Source organism: Pteropus vampyrus, unplaced genomic scaffold, assembly GCF_000151845.1.
Source record: "Pteropus vampyrus isolate Shadow unplaced genomic scaffold, Pvam_2.0 Scaffold38, whole genome shotgun sequence".
Classification (NCBI taxonomy): Eukaryota; Metazoa; Chordata; class Mammalia; order Chiroptera; family Pteropodidae; genus Pteropus; species Pteropus vampyrus.
Window position 1 is genome coordinate 546,863 of NW_011888819.1, and position 8,868 is coordinate 555,730.

Sequence of the window (8,868 nt, forward strand, 5' to 3'; positions counted from 1 at the left end):
GGAAGGAAGGAAGGAAGGAAGGAAGGAAGGAAGGAAGGAAGGAAGGAAGGAAGGAAGGAAGGAAGGAAAGAAAAAGTCACGAACCTGCCCCAACACCTTGATCTTGGTCTGCTAGCCTTCATAATTGAGAGAAAATACATTTTGTTTGTTAAGATACCCCATCTGTGGTAATTTGTTATGGAAGCCTTAATAAACTAATATGGCCTCTCTTTGACTCACTAATTTAGTCTTCGAAGGACCTGCACAAAAAGTCTAAGGATTAATGTGGGAAACCCTTTTTTTTATTTGTCTATTTCACTGAGTTCTCAGAGTGAATAAACAAAATAATGTATATTGCTCACTCTAGGCATAACATAATAAAGCAATTATAACTAACATTCAGTGAGCATTTTTCTACATGTTAGGCATGCTTCAAAGGACTTTAGAAGCTATTATTTTGAAATAGATCTATTTTATTGCTCAGTCCTCACGATACCTAATGCAATAGACTTTTTTTTTTTCATAAATATTTTCTTGTATTGTTACCACTGCCTTGCAAATAGAAACTATCCTAGATCCTTGTCCTAGTTAAGGGTAAAATCTGAACAACCTTTTACTTAGTCCTTCTTTAGGAACAAAATCAGAATTGGTCTTCTTAAATCTTGGGTTAACTACAGATTTGAGGGTTTTTTTCTTTTTCATCCTATGTGTGTGTTATTGCCTTGAGTTGGCTCTGACTCCTGGCAACTCTATGAATGAGTGATGTCCACAATGTCCTGTCCCCATCAGCCCGGCTTACCAAGTGTAGACTCATGCCTATGGCTTCTCGTATGGAGTCAATCCATGCCATATTGGTTTTCTTTTATTGCTGTCTTCTATTTTCCCAGCATTAACATCTTTTCCAAAGAATCCTGTCTTCTCATGCCTAGAACGATAGCTTAAGTTTTGCCATTTTTGCCTTCAGCAATATTTCAGACTTAATTTGTTCTCAAACCCACTTGTTCAACTTGCTAGTGGTCCAGGGTATCCATAGTGATCTCCTCCCATACGGTATTTCAAATGAATCAATTATTTTCTCTTATCAGCCTTCTTCACTGTCCAACTTTCTTATTCATACATACTACTTGGGAATAAGAGCGTATGGATCATCTTAGGCTTGGTCTCAAATGACACATCTTTGCTTTTGATGACTTTTCCTAATTCTTGCATTGCTATCCTTCTGAGTCTCAGGCTTGTCTTGATTTCTTCATGGCAGCCTCCATTTAAATTAATGACTAAAGCAAGGAAAGCAAAATCTTTAACAATTTCAATGTCTTCATTGTCTGTGTGAGAGTTGTGATTTCTTCTGCAGTCATGATTTTTTTCTTCTTGCTGTTTCAAATGCAGTCCTACTTTGGCACTTCTTTCATTTTCAGCAGACGTCATTTCAAGTCACTGTTACTTTCTTTCACTAAGTTGGCGTCAGCTGAATATCTTGTTATTGATATTTTATCCACCAGTTTTCACTCCTCCTTCTTCTGAGTCTAGCCCATTTTTAATGATATGTTCTGTGTACAGATTGAACAATTAGGGAGAGAAAATGACACCTTTGCCTGTAGGAAACCATTAAGGCTCTCCACATTCTGTCTTGACAGTGGGTTTTGTCCATAATACAGGTTACCCAACAGGATAATCAAGTGCTGAGAAACAACCATTTTTTTCCAGTCTATATCTTTTTCATTTCCTGTATTAGAAACAGATATATCTATATTTATGTATGCATTTATTATGTCTGTTGTTAAGTAAAAATAATTCTTAACCCCAGGCTCAATACTCACAAGAATAAAGAAAAACAATTAACAATTAACAAAAAGAAGAAGGAGGAGGAGAGGGCAGAAGTGGAAGAGAAGGAAAGGAAGAATGGAGAAAGAGAAGAGAAAAAAAATAAGAAAAATAACATTAAATATGTAATTATTTTACTTTAAATCAGGCAAAAATAATCTTTATTGCTAATTATAATAAAAAATATTGTTGAGGAATGGGCAATCCCTCTAAGAAAAAATAGGTGGCAGTTGGAATACACCTGCCACACTACAGTGATCTGTGCAGTGTTGGTCATACACAGCTTTGGTCTTCACAGACTCTGACTGTCTAATGCTAATGCTTAAGGAACACTCTTTAGAAGGTTCTAGTCAGGCAACTAAGTGCTTCATACCATGTCAACTATTTTAAGTTCCAATGACACTAAAATATAGAACATTTTGTTCACCTCTGCAATTGAATCCGAAGCACTATCAAACTCCCAAACCACAAAGAATGCCACTTTACACTCTAAAGGCTGGTGGTGATGGGATTGTGCTGAACAGAGGCCAAAAATAATAAAAATGTTTTAGTAATTTGGTTCTAGTTTAAGAAGTGTGACTGGTACATGTCAGTTGAAACCATATCTACAAAAGTTCTAAAATGTGGTATATCACATGTTATGGAATTAGACAAAGGCTTAAAGGTCGCCTGGTCAAAAGCATTATACAGTGTCAGAAACCCTGAACGATATCCAAGAAGGAGAGTCCAGTTTCATTTCTACTTCCTGAGGCAGCTATACAACTTCTGAAAAAAATTATAAAAATTTTTCCTTTATGTTGAAAAAAATCATTGCCTCATAATTTCTATCCATTAAACATGCTTCTGTCTTTTGTTATAAACACAATTCAGTCTGATAATCCTTTAAAAATTTAAAAGAACCGTCACATTACCCCAAAGTTATCTGTTAGATTAATACCCCTCTCAATCCCTTCGACTCTTCCTCTACAAAATACTTGCCAGAACTTTTATATTCTGTTGGTTGTTCTTTATAACTATCTATTCTAATTTGTCAATTATTTTAATGCAGCATAAATCTAATTCTGATGTGGGATGTCAGAATGTTTGGCTTGTCATCTTTTATAATATACTCATTGTTGCACTGTTGAAAATCCACCAAATGCCTCTGTCAATTAATCTCATCCAAATGTGAGTGGAATTGGATAGAGGAAGGTAATACTGTGGTAAATTTAATACTTAAAAACATGTATCTGTAAAATAGATACAGATAGAAAAGATATAGATAAAAATATATATGTGTAAATTGTATAATTGATTATTCCCCGTTTTAATGTGTCAACTATTCACCTGTTCACCTATATTTCTTAAATGTTTTGTTGACTTATATTTTATGGTCTTTGTTCCTCTCAAAATAAATATACAATGTTCCAGTATCTTGAAAGTAAAGTTAAAAAATAACAATTGTCAATATCTTAAAGGATTTTATTTTTTTCTTTTAAGAACAATCTAGAACAATGTATTGATAGAGATAAAATAAATTAGGTAGGTCATGAATTTACTAAAGCCATTAATTTTAAAGTATATTTTAAAAATTAAAATGAGGTCAAAGAGCAGGGATTTTTTTTTGTCTTTTTAATAGAAAAATAAATGAATTGGTTACAAATGCTTTCTAAAAATTAAGTTAACAAAGCTAGGGTTTTACATTTTAAAAATACTATTTTGTCTATTTTAACTCTGCATTGTACTTCTTAAATCTAATTGTAAGTCTGATAAAAATCAAAGCATATCAGCAATATAACTGGACTATAATATTTTCTCTATAATCTTGATTAAGCACTGCAAATGGCATAAATAATCTACAGTGGAAATTTGCCAGCATTGAGAAGAAAACTGTACTATTTATATTCATCCCATTTGAAGTTCTAGTGATTAATTTAGTAAGTAAACATCTATTAAGCATATTTTAATTGTGTAGGAAACTGTATTTGAGAAACAAGAATGAATAAAACAAGAACCATATGACTCAGTCTTCATGACTTTGGTTTTGGCAAAGGATTTTTAGATATGACACCAAAAGCATGATTAACAACATCAAAAAATAGATAAATTTGACTTCATCAAAACTAAAAACTTTTTTTTCTTCGAAGGTCACCACCAAGTGAAAAGACAAACCATGGAATAGAGGAAATTATTGAAAATCATATATCTGACAAGGGACTTAAGTCCAGAATACATGAAGAATTCTTACAACTCAATAATAAAAAGACAAATAGACTAATTAAAAATAGAGAAAGAATCTGAATAGACATTTCTCCAAGGAAGATAAACATTCATCAATAAGCATATGAATAGATGCTTAACATTATTAGTCATTAGGGAAATGCAAGTAGAAACCACAAGATATCATTTCATACAAACAAGAATGGAGAGAATAAAAAATATAGATAATAACTAGGGCTAGTGAGGATGTGGAGAAATTGGAACCCTCATACACTGCTGGTGGGAAATGAAAATGCAAAACCATCTGGCATTTCATCAAACAATTAAGCAGAGCTACCATATGAACTAGTAATTGCGCTCATAAGGATAAACCCAAGAAGAATGAAAACATATATTCACACGAAAACTTGTATACAAATGTTTATAGCAGTATTATTTATAACAGACAAAAGATGAAACAATGGAAATGCTCATCAACTGATGAATTGGTACTTTATTTGGCTAAAGTATACAATGATACTTTATTTGGCTATAAAAAAGGATGAAATACTAATACATGCTATAACATGAATGAGCCTTAAAATATGCTAAATGAAAGAAGTCAGTCATGAAAGGCCACATTTTATATGATCACATTTATGTAAAATTCAAGAATAGAGAAATCAATAGAGACAGAAAGTAGGTCAGTGTTTCTTGGAGCTGGGAGGTGGTGGAGAGATGTGAAGGTAGGGAGTGGTACCTAAAGGGTATGGGTTTCTTGATGAGGTGATGAAAATGTTCTAAAATAAGAATGGTGATGTTTATCCATATCTGTGAATATATTAAAAATCATTTAATTGTATAATTTAAATGAGTGAATTGTATGCTATGTGAATTATATGTCAACAAAGCTGTTAAAAAACATTCTTAGTAAAGGAAAACAAATTTGTCAAACTTATTCAACAAATATCAAGATCTATAAAGTTATAGTAATAAAGACAGTTCGATAGTGGTACAAGGATGGGTAAATAGACCAATGAAAAAGAATAGAGAATTTAGTTACAGACACATAGACATACTTGATTTACAACAAACGTAGAACAGTAGGAAAAGGATGGCCTTTTAAATAAATAGAGCTGGGTTAATATAGTTTAAAAAAGAGTTAATATGACATAGACTCTATTTCAAGGCTCCTACAGTCTTGTTCCGTTATCATACATCAAGAAAAGGTAAGCTCTGGTGTATAAAGGGAAAATTAGGTCTTGACAAACAAATTTAGAGTTCTCTGTGCCCTAACCTATGTGGATCTCCCCAAATATTGTGAGAGTGCAGAGGGACACTCAAAGTAATTTTAACACAAACGACTAGTTTAGAGAATATTCTATTAATTATTAAAACAATTTTTTTACATTAAAAAAAGGAAATTATTTTGAAGGAATAAAGTCCTACGTGTTAAATTAAGTTTTTAGTTTCATCACTCTTTATCTGCCTCTTTTCTATAGGAAAATGATCTTTGGCATTTAAATTCTCTTACTACCTGCTGTGTTTTACCATAAACTCAGCTGCCTTCAAACCCATACTGTCAACTTTAAATGTGATAAGCAACCTCACAAGCTCAGATGTTGCCTTAATTTCTTGCAGTCATTTTTTTATAGTTTTCCAACATGCAGATTAAGTACTTTATTCAGTTGCAGATGGTTCTGGAATGGGTTTTTCAGCAAACATGAGTGAAAGTCAATAATTCGTAATGAAGTGCTGACATGTTACTACTAATGAGCTTCAAGGCCAGGATTCTATCAAGATTATTGTACATTTGTACCATATATCAGATTCAGATAGTTTTTTTTTTAATAGTGGCGTGTGTGTGTGAGTGTGTGTGTGTGTGTGTGTGTAAACTTTTTGATCCCTCCTCTATAGAGGTTAGGGCAGTCAGTCTCTCTCTTTAAATGGCCATACATACTATCTCTACTCTCTTCACTGACGTTTTGGTCACTTTGCTTTGCAATGCCTTATTCAAAACGACCTCAGAAACACTGTCTGTAGAATATTTAGAAAGTAATATGCTAATCCAAATCGAGACATGTTAATATGCTTCTAACCTATAACATAGTGGTTTTTCTTTTGGGCATTTATCATTAAATAATCCAAAAGTAGAAAAATAAGTATAATTGTAAGGACATATATTATTACTTATGTTAACCAACAAAATGGAAATAATTTAAATATTCGATAGTATGATCATGGGCTGAGTCAGAGGGTCTAAATTAATAATGACTTATCTATTTGATGCAATTATGGAACCATTAAAGAGGTTGATACGAAGACTATATAAAAACGTGGAAAATGCTAAAGATGTATACTAATTCTTATACTAAGAGTTCTTTTAGTCTAATAATAGTCATGCAGACCTTATTTAGTTTATATAGGTAAATATAGAATAAATTCTAGGATGCTAGACTAAAAATTGGATCAATATGTTTTTAAAAAATGATTAATAATATATTCGGTAGGTGTATAGTGTTTTCCAAGACAAAGTTCAGATGAAATTGTGAGACCAATGAGCTTGCCTTCCTTCATGAGCTTTTGTCGGTTGGGCCATTCAACACCAAAGCTCTTTTATATCATTACCTTGATCTTCCTGTTGGAGGAATCTCTTTATGTATAGGTTTTAAAAGTAGTGGCCATTTTTTGTACACCCTGGCACTGTCAGGTGGCAGGCATGTGACTGAGGATCAGGCAATCTCAGGCTTTCTCTTAGGCCTTTGAATCATGAATAAATCATGTAACAATAATGTGCTAGTTAGAGACAATGTTCATCAGACTTTTTCTTTAGCATAAACTTCATTATAGGTCCTGTTGTTCAACACTCAAGAGCTCTTTATATTTTGCCTGTTTTCCCCAATTTTTCCCTTTTCTCTCTGAGAAATCTTGAATTGTCTCCTTTACTCATAATCTAGAATTATTTCTGATCTCTAGGCACAGATATAACTTTACATATTAAAGTTGTTCTAAACTATATTTTATACGGAGAATAATAAGTAGAAACTGAGAAGAATGTTATAGTGGGTTAAGAAGAAAGGTAATCAAAATCAAGAAAACCAGAAAAAGAGAACTAAGTTTATAAATTCAGTTTATAAACACGATGAGAGAAATCAGAGTTAGAGTGAACCATTTTAGGTAGCTGAGTTTACCTTGATTGAGTCTAAACAGAAGCTAGTTCAGATTTTTAGAGAATAAACACCTCTTCCTGCCTTAAGATTTTTCTAAATTGTAATGGAGAAGTTCTCTGTTTCGTTCTTATTTTGTTTTGTTTGATTTTCTTTAATTAATGTGTGTGTTGTGGGAAATCATGGAAGTGTTTTTTGATAACGACATTGGAAAGCAAAAAAGGTTTTCTGCTTAGGCACCCTGGAAAGGGGCCTGAAAAGAAGAACAGGATGATGTTCCGTCTTCCATCTAACACAAGAGTTTAGGCATGACTTCTTACAGGAAGAAAGATATTGGATAAAACTAAACAATTTGCTTTGACAGAGGAAATAAAACACAGACCTAGGACTGTGTATTTCTAGAGTCCAGTTGAGAACATTTAAGATAGACGAGCAGTGGGTCATTCCTTACATCCTACAGTAGTTTAGCACAGAACCTTGCCCGTCTGAATGTTCTGGGCAAGTTATCTACGATCACTGTTTTTCCCAGTGGAATCAGAGAAATGACTTTTCTGTTGAGAAAGGTAATCATATGTGCACAGTCTTTCAATCCTTACCTGGTCACATAAGAATGAGTATTGAGCCTGGAACACTTCCTTACCAAGAGACAGAGTCCACGGAGTCTATGCTGGGCTTATCGCTTTTTGTGGGAATATTGTTCCCTGCTTCAGGCTTAAAGAATGTTCCTTTGTTCTATAGTGCATCAATGACCCTTATGTATGTCTTCCCCCACCCCTTCCCCCTGCCCTGTTTTCAGTATGTCAGACTCTACGGGAGAGGAATTGGGATCCTTCTATTGCAGCACAAATGGTGTGCTTACAGGCCAACTGCCCTGCATCAGATGCTGGCCATGAGGAACTGATGAACTCTACTGGAGCTGATCTTACCATGTCTCTTCTTTGTGTGAGTAAAAGCGATGTTACATCCAGTACTTGACTACTGTGTTGTCCTTGGCAGCTCTGCTACCTAGACACAGTTGGCAGAAATATTTGGACTTCTATTCCTGGTGGCAGGCATTGTGATGATCTTGCTATCCTCCATGGAACTGGGATCCTCTCCCGGCACTGGGCAGTGCATGGTGTTCAGCTCGACACATCCCATCTGAACCATGGAGGAGCACACATGGGGACTGCGGTCAATTATTTTCAGAAAGTTTCTCATTGGCTTTGGCTTCTACGAAGAAAATTTAATCCTTCAAATATAAATGAGGGAAACTCTGAGAAAAGAAATTATGTTCTGAAACAGCTGGAGGGGGGATTTCAAACTAATGAAATTTAGATACTAATATTAATGTAACTCTTATTTCCACAAAACATACAATAGGGGGACATTTGGCTTATATTTAGAGTAAACTCTGCTATTATCTTATCATGGTAACTTATGTTTTTCTAGTCCTCACCAGCTTGAAAATACAACCAAGACCATTTCTCCCTTCCTCATCACATCCTTCTATCCCTCAATCCCCAGGCTCATGGAAAACCTAGCCTCAGTCAAATACTCCTTATGTCACGATATTCTCTAAGGGCTCTTATGTGCTCCCAAATTTTGGCCACCTGGCTGCCATGTGTTTTCATGCCAAGTTGAATTCTATAACAGGATTAGATTATAGTCATTGCTGCTACCACATAGTTTCAGAGTCCTCCTCTGACTCACTAGTTAACAGCAAGATCACTACGGTCTCTGG